Source organism: Mastomys coucha, unplaced genomic scaffold (genome assembly GCF_008632895.1).
Source record: "Mastomys coucha isolate ucsf_1 unplaced genomic scaffold, UCSF_Mcou_1 pScaffold22, whole genome shotgun sequence".
Lineage (NCBI taxonomy): Eukaryota > Metazoa > Chordata > Mammalia > Rodentia > Muridae > Mastomys > Mastomys coucha.
In genome coordinates, this window is record NW_022196905.1 from 265,463,720 (window position 1) to 265,480,938 (window position 17,219).

The 17,219-nt window shown below is 47.2% G+C and overlaps 2 long non-coding RNA genes across 3 annotated transcripts; one reads left to right on the plus strand and one right to left on the minus strand.

Moving 5' to 3' along the window:
* Nucleotides 1–3,405: 3,405 nt before the first annotated feature.
* On the plus strand, nt 3,406–16,516 carry LOC116070437. 2 transcript variants are annotated; one of them, XR_004110392.1, is made up of 3 exons: nt 3,406–3,548; nt 14,033–14,186; nt 16,371–16,516. It is a non-coding gene; the product is annotated as an uncharacterized LOC116070437 (long non-coding RNA). The 2 variants fall into 2 exon arrangements; XR_004110393.1 differs by lacking the exon at nt 16,371–16,516 and adding an exon at nt 15,884–16,247.
* On the minus strand, nt 12,561–14,360 carry LOC116070438. The gene is made up of 2 exons (XR_004110394.1): nt 14,083–14,360; nt 12,561–12,680 (listed from the first exon to the last, which is right to left on the minus strand). It is a non-coding gene; the product is annotated as an uncharacterized LOC116070438 (long non-coding RNA).
* Nucleotides 16,517–17,219: the final 703 nt, after the last annotated feature.

The window sequence follows — 17,219 nt, forward strand, 5'->3', positions numbered from 1 at the left end:
GAAAAAAAAAAGTTTTTGAAAGAAACTCAGATGTGATGGTTAATTTTTCATTGCCATCCTCTAGGAGATACCGCTCTTCCTGATCTACGAGATGTTTCCAGAGATGAAAGGGAACCCACCCTGAATGCAACCTCGTGGCACTACCCCATGGGTAGGATTCCTCAGAATAAATAAAAAGAAAAAAAATAGAGCTTAGCCCATCCTTCATCTCTGAATGCTTCCTGGCTGCAGACTCAATGTGAACATCTGCCTCCTGCTTCTCCTGTGAAAATTGTGGCCACCCTAAGCACCCCACCTTCCCCATCTCGATGGTCTGTGCCCCTCACACCGTGAACCAAGATGAATCCTACCTTCTTTAAGTTTCGTTTACCAGGAACTGCTTTTGCAGCAACAAGACAAGTAATACACCAAGCCCTGTGCCATTTTACTCCTTTGTGAGTACAGTTCTCTATGACCTTAACACAACTAAGCATCTCCTGGTGCAGCCACACCCTGCAAGGGTCCCTTTGAAAAGCAGTGCAAGAAGATGCCCACTGTGAAAATTCCAAATACAGTATGGCCCAGGGGGCCCGAGGCAGTCTTTCCAGAGGCCACGGCTCACAGATTCAAAGAGTACTAGATCTCAAAGACACCGGGCAAAAATAAGAAGAGATGGTAAGAAAGTCTGTGTTCTGCCATTTAAAAAGAAGTTAGAAAGGTTGGTGTGCTAGCTGGTTTTGTGTTTCAACTTGACGCAAGCTACAGCCTTCGGAGGAAGGAGCCTCTGTTAAGAAAATGCCTCCATGAGATCCAGCTGTAAGGCATTTTCTCAATTAGTGATCAATGGGGAAGGGCCCAGCCCACTGTGGGTGGTACCATCCCTAAGCTGGTGGTCCCAGGTTCTATAAGAAAGCAAGATGAGCAAGCCATGGAAGCAAGCTAGTAAGCAGTACTCCTCCATGGCCTCTGCATCCATTCCTGCCTTCGGGATCCAGCCCTACTTGAGTTCCTGTCCTGACATCCTCCATTGATGGACTATGATCTTGGAAGTATAAGCTGAACAAACACTTTCCTCTCCAACTTGCTTTTTGGTCATGGTGTTTTGTGGCAGCAATAAAAACCTTGACTAAGACAGTTGGGAATTCACTTAGTGGCAGAATATTTGCCTGGCACGTGGAGACCCTGCACTTGGTCCCCAACACCACACACACACACACACACACACACACACACACATGAGCTAGAGTAATGGAGAGCCTGAATAGCAAGCGAAAGTCAAGGCAATGTTTCTAAATCACCATATTTGTATATGTAAGTCCAAATGAACATAGCTATAAAATAATTTGATAATGAGAAGTTTGACTATGTCACTTACATCATTAAAAATGTATACATTCAGGGCTCACCTAGATGGCTCAGTAAGTAAAGGAGACCAGAAGACCTGATTTCAGTCAATGAGACCCACATAGTTGACAAGGGCTGACTCCTGAAGTTGTCTGACCTCCACACACTCCTGTGTACACACACACACATACATACATACGTACATACACACACACACATATACACACACACAAATACAAAATGTTTTAAAGTTTATATATTCATCCTAGCCCAAAAAAAAGACAGTGCTTTCATAACTACCCGTTGGGAAATGGAACATTGCCTCATCCTTGGGGTTTCATGAAGCACCTACCTTCCACCCACTGCCTACTGGCCCCAGCCAAGGCTGCTCTTCCTATCAAGAGAGTCCTATGAGAGTCCACTAGACCTGGGCAGTCAGCTGGTTCCCGAAAATAGACATCCTTAGGCACCCGAGAGCCATGGGAAGAACATGCCTTTCCCCTAGTGTTTCTGTGGCAACATCAGTTTCTGTTATGTGTACTTCCATTCAGGAGCACTTAGAGATTGGGGAAGGGTTTAGAATCTTCATGATTGTACACAGACGTTGTTCCATTTCATCTAGCCAAATGGTGTCCCTGGCTACAACAGTCTAATGATAAAGGGTAGGTGACACTGTCGATGGGGGCTGTAATCCTGCTAAGAACAAAGCCAGCTGAAGCACTTGAAAGGAAAAAAAAAAAAAAACAGGCTGAGCTGTGGAACCAGTGATTGCCCTTGAGCCCAACCTTATACTGGTGCTGTCTGACAGAGCATCCTCCTGGTCAGAATCCCTAGCCACCTGACAGCTGTCCTCAGCACCTCCTCGGATATCAGCCTACTATAATATGAGGGGAAGAAACCTAGCAGATCCATTCCTATCCAGAGAAGGTGATCTAATGCGTACTTGCTGGGGCTTCTTATAAAAGCCCCAAAATAAAATCTTGCTGCACCATTCAGCAGCAGCACGGGTCTCTGGGCTGCCAGGTGACCCCCTAGCAAGCCCTGTGGCTTTACTGCAGTTTCTTTATCATTCAGATGTGCTATTTGAAGGCCATAGCACTAGGAGCCAAATGGCGTTATGCAATTAAGGTGGAAAACATCGCATAAATGCAACCGAGGCCAGGGCTTAAATAGCCACATATGGTTTCACAAAACGTACTCCGGATCATCAGCCAGCAGTAAAAACACACAGGAGGGAGATGGTCTGGCTGGAAATGAACTGCAAATTGATAAACATGTAGTTGCTAATGCGGTGTTTATTATTTTTTACTGGGATAAAAATTAACTTGTGCAGCCTTGGCCAGGCAGCAGCTTGAACTCTACCATCTGGGTGGTGGAATCGGCTGTTTCTGGAACTCCAGGTTACAAGTTACTATTGCCAGACTGTATTTGTGAATAGACCCGGTATGTATGTCCAGATAGCAGACCGGAGAGAGGTTTCAGCAAAACATCATAGAACCTGCTGGGGCAGCAAAGAAGACTTCCAGGAGGGAGCCACTCTGTTTTGAATTTGTAGATGTACCTGTGTATGTCCCACTGACATATGTGTGTCAGTGCATGGGGACGTCAAAGGTCAACTTTGGCTATCATTCTTCAGGAGCCATACATCCTGTGTTTTGAGACAGGGTCTCTCACTGGCTCTGGCTCACCTATTAAGCTAGGCTGACTGGCCAGCAAGACCCGGAGAGCTGCCTGTTTCTACTTCCCCAGCACTGAACCTGTAAGCACACATCACCACACACAGGTTTTTTTTTTATGTGGGTTCTGGGGTATTGAACTCAGGTCTTCTCCCTTGTGTGGCCAACACGTTACAGACTTGCCGGTACTAAATGCACATTTCAAGTTGAGCAAAAGGCTGACAACTTCCTGGAAAATCACCTTCACCTCACGAAGCCAGCCAGGCTGCAAATCCTGGCCTTCTAGAGGCAAAGAAGAGATTGCAAGGGATGCAGGGATTGGGGGTGGGGGTGGGGGTACAGGGAGATCATGAGGGCACTGGGGGCAAGCCTGAGCAAGCACAGCTAGTCATGTGACAACCCTGGCAGCTGCCCCAGCTGCAGAGCTGACCTCTCTGTCCCCAGAAGCCCTTTTTTCATCAGCTGGATCAATTTACTTCAGCTACAGTGTCCTCACAAGCAGGGACTGAATTATGACTCGTGGAAATCCCCTCTGCATCAAGGAATCAGGTAGCTTTCAAACTCCCAACAATTAATGGCTCCTTTGGTCAAAGGAGAACAGGAGGGAGGGAAGGAGGAGTTGGGGGAGGAGGGAAGGGCAGCGAGCAAAGCTCTGGGTTTCCAAACAGGCCGTTCGGTTTCTAGTAAATTAGAAGGGGTAGATGGTGGAGGTAGCAGTAATGTTACGCTGTAGAATGCGGTCTCCCTTGACGTCAGCAAGATGTTTCTCTCCCTTTCTCCTTTTGCCCTCTTTCCTCTCTCCTTTCCCTTCCTGTGTCCCTTCCCTCCTCCCAACGTCTTTACGTCACAGCATCATGCTGAAAACAGCTCTGAGTTTTACAACACAGCTTCCAGACTCAAAAGATCCCCCACACTGACAACACCGCAGGGCAGAATGCAGGCTGTAGTGGGAGGCAGACCAAAAAAAAAAAAAGGTTCATGTGACTCAAAGCAGGAAGCAGGCCACATTGCTGGGAGGAGGCGTCACCACCACAGGCTGTACATTCCTGCCTTGCCTGGCCAGGTTAGCTATCCCCATCAAGAGAACATTCCTCTGTGGCAAGAACACACACTGGTCTCAGACAATCCTGAAATAGAATCGTGGAGAGCGAGCGCCCTGCTCTGAGGCCACTCAGCCTGGTGTCCTGGCTCCCCCTGTCTCTTCCACCGAGATGTGTTCTCCACACATCAAACAGTAACAGCTGCCCCCTTGTCAGAACAGAGCTAGTGAAAATACGGTTGCAAGGCTGGCCAAGCACTCTAGAGCTAGACCAGAAATGCTGCTGTTTTCATTTAAATTGCACTTGCATATACCCATACACATACATACTGCATGTGTGCACACACAGGTGCATGCACATATACACATGCACACACATACGTATATTCATGCATGTTTATACATGCACACACATATACACATGTGCATGATTGCTTCCACAGAGCATGCTGTGGGTATTAGAAGACATTGCTTCCTGGTTGGCTAATCTCAGCAATGCTACTTGTCTCTGAAGTGAAAGGACTCTGGGTTTTTTTTTTTTTCCCTTCAGGCAGCTTTTTTGCAGTTGGATTGTATATGCATTATGTATATGAATATGATGTGACTCTTTGAAGACAGAATACATATATAATATGAAGGTAGAACTAGTTCTATACGGGAAAGGAGAACTTAAAGGAGGTGGGAAAGAGGAGGTGGGAAGGGGGAGGGGAGGGGAGGGGAGTGGGAGAGGAGTTGGGGAGGAGAGTAAGGGATGGGGTGGGGAGGAGAGCTGGGGGTGTAGAGGGGAGTGAGGGATAGAGTGAGGGAGGGGAGCAAGATTTAGTTGTATTCACATATATAAATTTTCACATATATAAATGGCATGAAAGTGGGAAGCCTTATTTAGAGGAAAGGGGGAGGGGGGCAATGAGTGAGGGGTTGAGGAAGAACAGGGATGATAATAAGGAAACAAATACAAAGTATATGTATGAAAATGTCATCATGAAATCCATTATCTTATATACTAAAAAAAATACTTCAATGATTTAAAAAAAAATAGTTTTTAAAGGGACAAGTGTATGGAATAAGACCTTGACCCCAAGGCTTTGTCCTATTAGGCACAAATGAGGTTCCAGGTGGGGGTGGGGGTGAAAGCAGTGAGCAAGCCCAGATATCCTGCTGATCCCTCCATCCTCTGTTCTGGAAAGCAAGGGCATCAGGAGGCCTCAGAACAGGGAGCATTTTGTAAGCAAGTGCCTCAAACATTCTTTACAGGCATGAGGTCATGGGGGAGGGGGGGACACATACACAGAAAGAAGAGTGGAAATCTATTCCAAAATTAAAGGGGGAAAGATAATGAAATGTGTGTGCACACACCCTTGGTCTGGGGAACCAAAGACTGTATGAAATTGTCATGAGCAGATAAAGCCATTCAGTAAGAGGTTGGGCCCAACTCACCGAGAAGATATATTTAACATACAGGATGTGCAGATGGATGAATGGGCAGCTGAACAAAGAGAATGGATTGTTTTAGAAAACAGAGATAGTAAACAGGACTCTAAGCTTTCTGGAGGTGCTGGGCAAGTTTGGGAAATAACAGTGTGTGAGTTAACAATGAAGAACATTCTAGACCCCATACTGGGAGGTGGATGGAAGTGGGTGTGTCTAACCAAAGGCAAATCTGTGTGCCTTCCAAGGGAACCCTGGGCCCTTATGTGGTCCTGTGTGCCAGAGTCCCACCTCTCCTGTCATGACACCCCATTGGCTATTTTTGAGAGGGGATGACTACCCTGCTGCTCACCTACAATGCAAAGGCTCCAAGAGGCCTGCAGGAGGCAGAAATCTGACACAGGAAGTTAAAGTCAGCTTCCTCCCTCTTCTCCTCTCTTCCTCAACTGAAAAATGCACACATACAAGGGAGTTAGGATGGGAAGAAATGGTGGCCACAGGCTTTGAGGTTCTGTCTACCACCTGTATGTAACCTTCCAATGCTGCTTGAGAGCTCTGAATCCCTAGGTCACACACTAAGAGCTGGACTAAAAGCAAGGGAGTAGGTGTCTTGGCTGGGAACAACCTGCTAAAGGCTCTCACTTCTTCCCTGTATCCTCATGGGGGCTTCTTCCTCACTGGAGACATACCTGCCTGTTTTAGGACCACAGCAGAGGTGCTTCATACAGTGGGGCTGCTTTATGTCCTTTCAAATACATCTGTTGTGTGACAATTTTCTCTAAACTGAGCCACTCTATCTTAAAAGGAGAGTTAAGATTCAGAAAGCAAAATGAAGTTTTCAAGGTTCCAGAAAAACAACAAGAAGAAGACAACAACAACAACAACAATAACAACTCACAAATCTCATGAAGCTCCTAAAACTTACAAGATACACAACGCTTCTCCCAAAGGCTATATGAGCAAAAACATTTACTGGGGAGAAGAGACTCTCCCACCAGCCAAGCTGCCTACAAGTGGTATGGGAAGTTCCAGAGATAGATTTTGGAAACCATTGCCCATACTGGAATGGGATTTCCAGTGCTACAGTTTCTTTGAGTCATCCAGGAGCCTAGAAATAATGCTTCCATCACCCTTGTTCATTGATTGCTTCACCAAGCTGGACTTCAGGGGAATTGTTACTCTGGTCTGTCACCAGTACCCTACCAAGGATGAATTTTTTCACATCTTATTAGCATAACATACTAATGTCCTGACCCATAGATGTGCATGAGGCAGTGTGTTCCTGCCAAAGCCCACGCTCCCAACTCAAGTCTCATGTCAGACATTTCCCTGAGGAAGATGGTGATTGAGATGAGGGCACAGTGAGGGACCCAAGTGGAGATCCTACATGGACAACATTTTTCTCAGATCACAAGAACAGAAGGAGCCAAACAGCACACAGACCAGTCTGTGTATTTGTAGTATGAGTAAAGATGAAAAGCAAATGTTGTCATGGTCACCTGATCTGGCTCATTGCCAACCTCCACTTCTACAGGACCATGACTTCCAGTGTCCCTGCAAAGCAGGACCAATGGCAGCCCAGACATACAGAGCTATATGGTTATGATCCTGGATGGATGGATGGAGTTAGGATGCTAAGCGTGTCCTCTTTCCAGTGAGGGTGATCATAGCTCATGTAACACATGGAGAGCTCATGGCTTAGAGCAGACCCTAAATATTTTTTTGGCTGACACACACTGTGTTCCCTCAGTGTGTTAGGTTTGGTCCTGAGTAACTAACTATATTCGCTGAGCAGATTTTTATGAGCCAAGCATACTGTATATGTGCTGTTTGCCCACACTGACCTGAAAGGTGGGTACTATGTTCTCCAATTCACAAATGGAAAGGTCTGAAGCTTGAAGCAGGTAAGTGGCATGCCCAGCGTCACACAGACAACTAGTGATGAAGGGACAGCTCGTATTAAGGTTAGGACAAGTTTTCTTCCTAAGAAGGCAGGCCAGCAAAGGCAGAGGGAGACATGGATGACAGGGCTGGCCCTCCCTCTGTGTGTGTGTGTGTGTGTGTGTGTGTGTGTGTGTGTGTGTGTGTGTAAATGCTTTTTGCTCAAAGGATGTGATGATACATCATCAGCCCCAGCACTCAAGAGACAGAAGTAAATGGATCTCTATAAGTTCAAGGGTGACATGGTCTATAGAGAGAGTTCCAGGCCTGAATAGAACATGAACCGGGGTCAGTCCAATCATGAGCACTGTGATTAATGCGCTAAGTTACTTCAAAAAATTAAAATAAAATAAAATAAAATAAAATTTTTAAAAAAGCCCAACAAACAACTAAGTCCATTGGAGAGAAGCATCAGCAGATATCTGGGTGATGACAAATTAGTTTTGGGTCATCACAACGAGAAATCAAGGGGCTAAGGAGGTAGTTCAACTGGTAAAGTAAATGCCTGGCATATTTGAGGACCTGAGTTTGACTCCCAGAGTTCTCATTTAAAAAGCCAAATGTGACATGCTTACAATCTCCCAGTGCTAAGGAGGCAGACACTGGCTAGGCAGGCCATCTTGCCTATTTGATGAGTTCCAAACCATTGAGGGATGCAATCTCAAAAAAGAAAAAAAGAAAAAAGGAAGGTAGAGGGAATCTGAAGAAGACAGCCGAAGTTGTCCTCTGCATGCACACCAACATACAGATGCACACCTGCACACTAAGAAGAAAGGAAGGGGGAGGAGGGAGAAAGAGAGGGAAGAAGGAAAGAAGAAAGGAGGGAATGAAGGGAGACAGGAAATCAGGAAGTGGCGTGCTTCCCTGAGGCAGGATTCGTTTCTCTCCTTTGTCTGAGGAAAAGTTGACAAGCCCAAAGCCTCCACTGAACAGAAAGAAGTCAGCTCAGGTGGACCTCCAGCAACCACAGTTGAACTGCAATAAAATGGCCTTCAGGGAGTGTGGTGATCAATGGTACTTCGAATGGAGACTCCTTGTTGCTTTCCCTTCTTGGCAAAGTCGTATCTGTGAAAGCTAGTGTCTTAGAACCCAAACACTGTCATTATAGCAGACAAAAATTCCCATCAGAAAATCAGCTGTGAGTCACAGGCAAGCAACTGAGCCAGTGGAAGGGAGCAAGACCACGGGGGTAGTGTTTACCAGTAGTTGAATCCTAGCAAATGAGGAGCATTTTCTGATCACTGGTCGTGTTCACAAACAGCACCTCCCAGACCATTGCTAGGGCTCTCTCAGGAAGGTTCCTGCATATTAGTGTTTACAGGAACCAAGCACTTAGCAACTGGCAAGTAGGTTGTCTTTAAGGCTGAGTCATGTCAAACAAAGCCTTCCAGCTAAGGGTCACTTCCCTGAGCCCTCCCTCATCGGCTAGAGTGGAAGTCAATTTCTCTAATGCCTCAACAGCCGAAGCAGACTAATCATCGACTCACTGCAAAGCATGTTCATGGTTGTGGACTTCCTTCAGTCCTCCAATGGACCACTTTCCCAAGTCAAACCTAGAAACAAAGAGGAGGGGAATCCGAAAGCGTGTGGAGCTATGTTGTGTCTCTCTCGGCCTCTAGAAAGCACAGCTAAAGAAATAGAGGTGAAACCAGGAGCCAAAATGCTCTACCTGGGAAGATCCTAACAAGTGCCCTCATCGACAGTGTGCCTTGACTAAAGCAGGTGCAGATATCACACCAGGCCTGCTAAACAAGGGTCTAACTATCAGACACACACCAAAGGGGTACCCCAGAGCCAGGTAGCTAACATAGCCTATCATCTGGATTAAGTGGCAAAGCCCCAGCTGCCAACCAGTAGAGGTGGAGTTCCTGGGCTTTGAGTGTAAGACTTGCAGAGAATCTTGAAGCTTAGGGTATTTGGGAGTCTCAGATATTAACGTATTTACTCTCCGGAGAAGGGCAGGAGGGGATGGGAAGAAGAGGCAAGAGCAAAGGCTACAGTAGAGGCAGCCAGAGAAAGATACTGAAAATATGGCAGAGCCTGTGTGCCAGAGTGCATGGTGACGTCATGACATTAGCTGTGTGGGTGTGTATATTTGCTCAAATACAGTAAAGACAGGGGAAGCATAGTGACACAAATGGTAAATGAAGAAGTGGTACCAGGACCTCAAGAACATCATGCTTAGTTGGAGGAAAAGGGATCATGTGCACCCCTAGCATGCATACTGAGTCCAGCTGGCAGGCCTGTCCCTTTGAGGACACAGAACTACACAAGCCAGAATTTCTTAGTCAACAGAGCGCCTGGGATCTCAGTTCCCTTTAAAAAAAAATCAATGAGCTAAGCTAGTGTCATAGAAGAAGCGGCCGAGGAGATAACATCACGACTGAGGGGTGTGATGAAACTGTCTGGGGTCCAGGGTTGTAGAAAGTGCAGTCAGGATGCCTGTGGTCTTAAGTTGTGTTCCTAGAGATGCCGTGAGCTCAGGTTCCCATAGACAGAGACTGGAGTCATACATAAAAGCGTAAACTCACGACTCAAAGAGTTGTTTGGATGTGGCCTTTCCATGCACACTCTGCCAGATGCAGCACAATGGTGCAGCCTTCCAGACAACATAACTCTCGGTCACTCTGAGAGCTGTGCATATCTTTTGGGCCTGTACATGTGTGCAAGTGAGCTAAGGAGTTTGTAGAGAGAAGGAAGCAAAGCTCCCAACTCTGTGTTTAAGAGTCCTCATCTCATTCCAGAGCTTCTGTGGGGTGCCCTCTGTGCGAGCCCTGGGTTTCATTTCCCACCTATCCCCTAGTTTCTGCTTCCTGTCGGGGGTAGAGTGAGAAGAAGCTAATAAAGAAAGGGCTCTGGAGGAGAGATCAGAAAAGGGAAGACAGATTCCTGTTCCTCTTTCCTTGTACTCCTTTGCTTTTGTCTCTGAATGTTCTAGAACACCTGACACCTGGTCATGTGATGAATGACCTGTTGAGATATGGTGCCTTGAACTCTTCTCTCTTTTTTTAAAGTATTGATTGCATTTATAAGTGTGTGTATGTGTGTGTGTGTATGTGTGTGTGTGTGTGTGTGTGTGTATGGATGTGTTTGTGGTTAATGTGGTGTGGTATGGGTAGGTCTGTGGATGTGTACATATTGGTGTGTGCATGTGTCTGTCTATGTCTGTGTCTGTATTTATGTGTGTGTGTGTGTGAATGTATGTGTATGAGTGTGTGTATGGATATGTTTGTGGTTGGTGTGGTGTGGTGTGGGTGTGTCTGTGTGTGCGTATGCATACGTGTGGTGTGTACATGTGTCTATCTGTATAGCTCTGTGTCTGTGTGTCTGTGTGTGAAGTGTGTGCATACTTGTGTGTATGTGTGTATGTGTATGTGGTGTATATGGATGTTTGTGTGTGGTTGGTATGGTATGGGTGTACATGTGTGATGTGTGCATGTGTCTGTCTGTATCTGTGTGTGTGTGTGTGTGTGTGTGTGTGTGATATGCGTGGTTGGTATGGTGTGGGTATGTCTGTGTGTGCATGTGCATGTGTGTGATGTGTGCATGTGTGTGATATGTGCATGTCTGTCTGCGTATGTCTGTGTCTGTATATGTGTGTGTGTACATAAGTGCAGGTTCCCAAAAAAGTGTCAGACTCTCCAAAGCTGAAGACACAGGCTATTGTGAGCCACCTGTCATTGGTACTGAGAACTGAACTTGGATCCGCTGCAAGACCCTTAGCTGCTGAGCCATGTCTCCAACCCAGCCTGCTCAGCCTCTTCTTACAAAGACTGGATTGCATGAGGGCTCCCTGCAAAAGGCCACACTGTGAGGTCGTGGGGTCAGAGCTTTCACCATGACAAAAGGAAAGTAGGAAGACAAGTTCTCAGGAGAGGACAAAAGGAGTGGCAGAGCTCACTGTGACGGAGGAGGGAAACAACAGCTAGAGAAGGAGTCAAAGACAAGCTGGATGGGTTGATCCTGAAAGGCTCAGAGCTGCCTCCAGGGCTGAGAGCTCAGTAAACAACACACTGGGTATGGCAGTGCACACTCATGATCTCAGCACTGAGGGAGAGGCAGGAGGATTGGAGCTGAAGGTCAGCCTTGGCTACTTAGTGTGTTTGAGGCCCACTTGAGCTACGTGAGCTCTTGTTCACATACCCCAACACACATACACACACCACACCACACACATATACACACACTCCACCCGCCAGGTCCCCACACCACATACACCCCATACAAACACCACACACATGCTATGTGCACACCCCACACACCCCACACCAAACACATTCCCACACCACACACACTTGCACATACATACCACATTCCCCCACACACCATACATGACATAACACATACACACACCATTCACAAGACAACACCCACACATACATCATACACAACACACCCAACACACACACACACACACACACACACACACACACACACACAATCATGGCTTCCCAGCTGCTCAAAGCCACAGAGCAGAACAGAGATCTCCCCCAAGCCCATGGCAGGTAACCATGTAGGCGGAGCTGCCAGCCACAGGCCACATGCAGCTGCTGTGGTTGACAGCACAGCTCCATCCCTGGCATGCTGTCACCTCCTGAAACAAGAGTGAAAGTCGCCACATCCTCAACCCCATTCCTGAAACAGCCTCTGAACCAGGCCCCCAAACTGTGGCCCTGAGTGAAGAAGGCCCATGAGGGAACAGAAAGTCTGATGCCTGTCGCTCTGTCACCCAGGTGCAACTCTCCAAGCTACAGAGAACCGGTGACATCACCCAGCTGTTATTATCAGCACTATGAGTATTTACTTAATCTTCAAAGAGAGTTCCAGACTGATATCTGGTGACTAAATGGAGGTCAGAGATCCTCTGACATCAGTCAGGCTCAGCAGGGGCAGGCCCAGTGACGGTTGCCAGCTCTTGGTGACCATGTGCAAACTTTGAGCTCCTTCCTGCCCAGTGCCTCTCCCAGGCTCCACACATGCCCTGGCCATGATGGCTGCCAGTCACCATGCAAGCACATAGACACGTGGGTGTCACCTGCTATTGTTTTCCAGAACATTTTCTCTGGAGTCCAAACATTGCCACATCACCACCACCTCTTAGTGAGTCTGCCCTTTATGACCTAGCACAAGACACAACAGGCATCAGACTGGTATTTCCTCTACCACATAGGGATTTTTTATGGGGTTTTTATTTGGTTTCATTTTTGGTGTGCTTCTGAGAATTGTCCTTTTGTTCTTCCGTTTGGTTGTGAAGCCACACTCTCCAAGGAATTCTGCTCAGAAAAAAAAAAAATCACACAGCTGTTACCTGAAGCCTGTACCTCTAGAAGGAGACCTTCACCCACCACCACATCCTCCCAGGAAATAACAGCTCAAAGGACAGATGAGCCCACGCTGGGGCCCTACTCCTCGATGCTAGGCTCTGGGTAAGGACGGCAGGGGCAGGCAGGCTGCTATCTTCTTGCTGGGACTCAGGAAGAGCCTCATTGTCGGCCTTAGGCAGGGACCTGCTCATCACACAGCCCAAATGTGAGCAGTTATTAGATCAGCTCTCTCTGTATCATCAACGTGGAGGAGCCACTGACACTTGCCTGGCCCTAGCAAAGGCCACCAAGGCCACGTCTGGGACTTTGAACTTTCAGTCACTCCCTAGTGAGGCTGTGCGTGGTATCGAAAGTCACCATCTTTTACGTTGCCTACCAAGGTAGAGGAAGTTTCTCAAAGACAAGTGATTGGAATCAGAGTTCAGAGGAAGCTGGCGTGAGAGCAAGAGGAGCCCCCTGACCTGCCTGTCGCTGCACCAGAAACTCCAGCTGTTTCAGTTCATGGCATTCTTACTTGCAGCTACATGACCCCACCAACTTGGGGTCACCATTGCTAGGCTGAGCTGGACCAGCTGACCATCTGCCTGGTCATGCAATGTGCAAGAAAAAAGTGAGAAGAATGTGCCGGAAGATCACAGCGCCAACCATCTAAGGTGATGAGGAGGAGGTGCCAAGGCCCAAGAACACAGAAGAGTTCTGTAGAGGAGTCCCAGGTCTCCATTGGGTTGGGTAATCTCACCACTGGGCACATGGAATGCTCTTAGGGCAGGTTATAGATGGCAAAAGCAACAGCTACTACAGTCAGCTCTGCACTGTCTGTCCATGGAGATTCTTGGTCTGACTGTCCTAACCATGTGTTCATCTTCCTAGTACTGCATCACCAACCTAAGGGTTAATTGAAGGCCAGGGAGATGGCCTCACTATCCATCACCAGAAGAGATCCTTAAACCCAGCTGTCCCTCCAGAGCTGACTCCAGGCATAAGGATGCCCTGATCTGGGCACAGCCCCAGAAACCTATCCCTGCACTCTGTCCATTGACCACAGGAAGAGCTCCAGTTGAGTCAGAGGGGAGTCTGGCTAGTGGTAGGGCTGCAGGATCCAGCTTAATCCCCTTACTCATCCAAAAGGTCATCGGAGGGGCAGCAGCCTTAGGGGGCAGAGCATCAGTGCTGACTACAAGTTCAAAGAATCCACAGAAGGCCACACAGTGCCCCCTGGCTCCAACCTCAGAAATGGAGCCGACCCTGACTCAGAGAGGAAACAAACGCTGACTCACCCTCCACTTCCTCCTTTTGCCCAGCTCAGCCAAGACCAGCACTGGCTTCCAGGGACAGAGAGGTGACCACTTACTTGGAAACCTGCAAGGAGGAGCACAGGCCCACTCTGCCACGGACCACTAGACCTAGATTTACGACTGCCTCTATCCTCTGTGTCTTCCACACAGTGCATCGCTGGTAATGGTGCTGTCCTGTCTTGTCCTGTCTTGTCCTGCCTTGACCTTGGCTGTGTTATTCTTCACTTCCCTGTTCAGTGCACAGCCACACTTTCCAAACATCATGAATCATCAGTACAGAGTAACGGCCACTTAGTAAAGCAGGAAACCACTGCACGCCAGGCCTAGACAGAGCAGTTCCCTGCTCTGGCCTCTCCTGTCCCCTGCTCACTGTGACACAAAGCCACAGTGAAGGTGCCTGGGACCATTGCACCCCTGGGTATTCAACCCCTACATCATGAGCCCTTATACTAGGCAGCATCTTCCGAGTTCAGCCTCCCCTACCTGAGCTGGCTAAAGTGAAGCTGGTATCTCCCAGTCTCAAAGGTTGGGAAAGGTGGCAGCTCATTCAAAACCCTGGCTCTTAGTCTGGATCCGGCAGACAGCAGAGCCATCAAACAGACGTGGGGCTTCCTCGTGGAGTCTTGCAGTTATGAACAGAGGTCACCTCTGTCATCAAAGCCCCTGCAGACTAGACCATGTGCCCTCTGGATAACATTCAGCAAGTTCCCAAACAATGGTCACTAGTGAAGTCCATGTATCAATCAACAACAGGGACTGAGGAAATGGCTTAGTCTCTAAAAGTGCTGACAAGTTTGAGGACCCAAGTTCTAATCCTCAGAGCCCGCATAAGAAGTAAGTGAAGCACTGCTCCCAGTTCTGGGGAGGCAGACTGGAAGAGCTGGTGTTTGCTGACATCTGGTCTCTTCCATATGTGAGCTCCAAGGGCAGTGAGAGACCCTATGTCAAAAAAATAAGATGGAAAGATGACTAAAGACAACACTAGTGTTGGGCTCTGCTTTCCCCAGATATATGCACACACAATCATGTTAAAAAAAAAAAAAAACAAAGACAGCATGAACATGAAGTTGCTCTGACAGGTCATATCTATCCAAGATAGATCTCTTGTGCTTTCTGTCCCCATGGTCTAAACTCTGATTATTTTCCTGAGTTCTATGGAGGAATCGCACATGGCTACATTCTCTTAAGCAGCCTCCATGTGCAGCTGGATGGATCAGAACAGATGACCAGGGTCAAGGGTAGACACAGACATAGCAGACCTTTCTCCTCAGATACCAAATATCCAATAGAGTAATCAAATCACAGATTGCAGACACGGAATTAACTAAATTAGCCACTGCAGACCATGGTTCTGGATAGCCAAACAGATCCAAGTGTCTTAAAAATACATAAATCACAATGTTCTAGCCCTTCAAGTCCGGAAACAAATTTTAGACCCTTAGAGATAATAGAAAGTATTGCCTAAAAACAAAACAAAACAACCTGTTCCTAGAGCGGGAGAAAGACATCAGTGGCTAAGAGCACTCGTAGCTCGTAGAAGACCCAAATCTGGTTCTCAGGATCTACAGAGAGGCTCACAATCATCTATAACCCCAGTGTCATAGAGTCTTCTCACCTCCACATGTACCCGGCACGCACCTGGTGCACATACACATGTATAGACAAAAAAACTCATACATATGAGCTAAAAATAAATCAAAAAGAGAAAAAAGATTCTGATACCTCATCAGACATGTGGGAGAACCAAGGTCGAGATGACTTCCTGAAGGTCACACAAGGTAAAACAGAGCCAACAGAGCTTACAGCCTCTGGCTAGTAATTCAAGGTTGTTTTTACTTATCGTAACTGTCATTGCAGTGGGTGACTATAGGAGCCAAATCAGATGTCCTTCACACCCTCTGAAGCTACTCTTATGATGAGCCAGAATATTCTGCATCAACCCAAGCATGTGAGAGAATCTGCCAAGTTACCTGATATTCTTAGTCAGAAGGTCATCAACTTCTTCAACAGAAGTTATGTGTTTAGGTGCCACCATATTTTCAAAGGAGTCCTTTACACAGGAAAAAACTAAGACTCAATGAGTTAGAACATGGCTGTCACATTTCTTTTTAAGATCTAGGGAGCAAATTTGGAAGAAGGATGACTTTGAGTGCCAAGTCTGTGCCATCTACTCAACTTCATCCTTGTACTATTAAAAAAAAAAAAAAGGTATTGAACATACACCAGCAGACACAGTCCGTACCAATAAAACTTTATCAACAACATATTATAAACTCAGTCTAGCTCAGGCAATTGTTTTGTCCTGAACCTAAGTCTCTGATTGGCTCCCTTCCCATCACCTCAGATCCTGCGTATATCAGGGAATGAACGGTCACCATGTCCCTGCCGAGGAGGATCCAGCCCTCCACCGAGAACAACTGAGGATGAGAAGCACCAGAAAGAATTTGTTTCGCTTTTCCATTAAACACGACGAGTTCTTTGAATTTCTAATTGGAAACTTTCACACATTGCTTGAGGTTGCTGCAACTCACTTCCTGCCACCCGCTTACTGTGTATTTTGAACAAAACTGTGGTAAAGGCCAAGGCTGCCCTTTGGCCTCTGGTGGTTGTCTGGAGTGAACTGTCCTGACTCATGGGTACGCAGACAGCTACTGCTACATTCCACCCCATCCCTCTTTCGCATAAAGCTCTGACACTCTGGCTGCTTTCATAACTGGGGCCTAAACTAAGACCTCAAGACCAGACAAGACACAACTAGAAGACTGCAGCTTTTCCTCCTGTGAGGGACGACTATGAACCTAGCAGAAGGGCCCTTAGCTTGCCCCTTTTCTTGTGGGACTCCCTATGCCCCAGAGTTGCTCCCTTTTTCCACAGATCTTCTTGATGAATCAAGGGAGAAGATAGGGCTCCTTTGAGCTTCACCCAGCTGCAGCCAGTGGTGTAGAAGCAGCCGAGCTAGTCCGCACACTGAGAGCTGTGAGGATATGACATGTCCTCACACTGAGGATATGAGTTCTTCTGTGATTGGCACTCTGGATCTTCCCTGAGGAAACCTCACTACAGTCAGGACTGCTCCTCTGTGCTGCTGCTCACACTTAAGCACTGTGGCATCTACAAACGTGCCTCTCTTAGCATCCTCCCATTGACATGGGACGCAGAGAGATGAAGCAGGACCCTGAGGCTATGCACTATG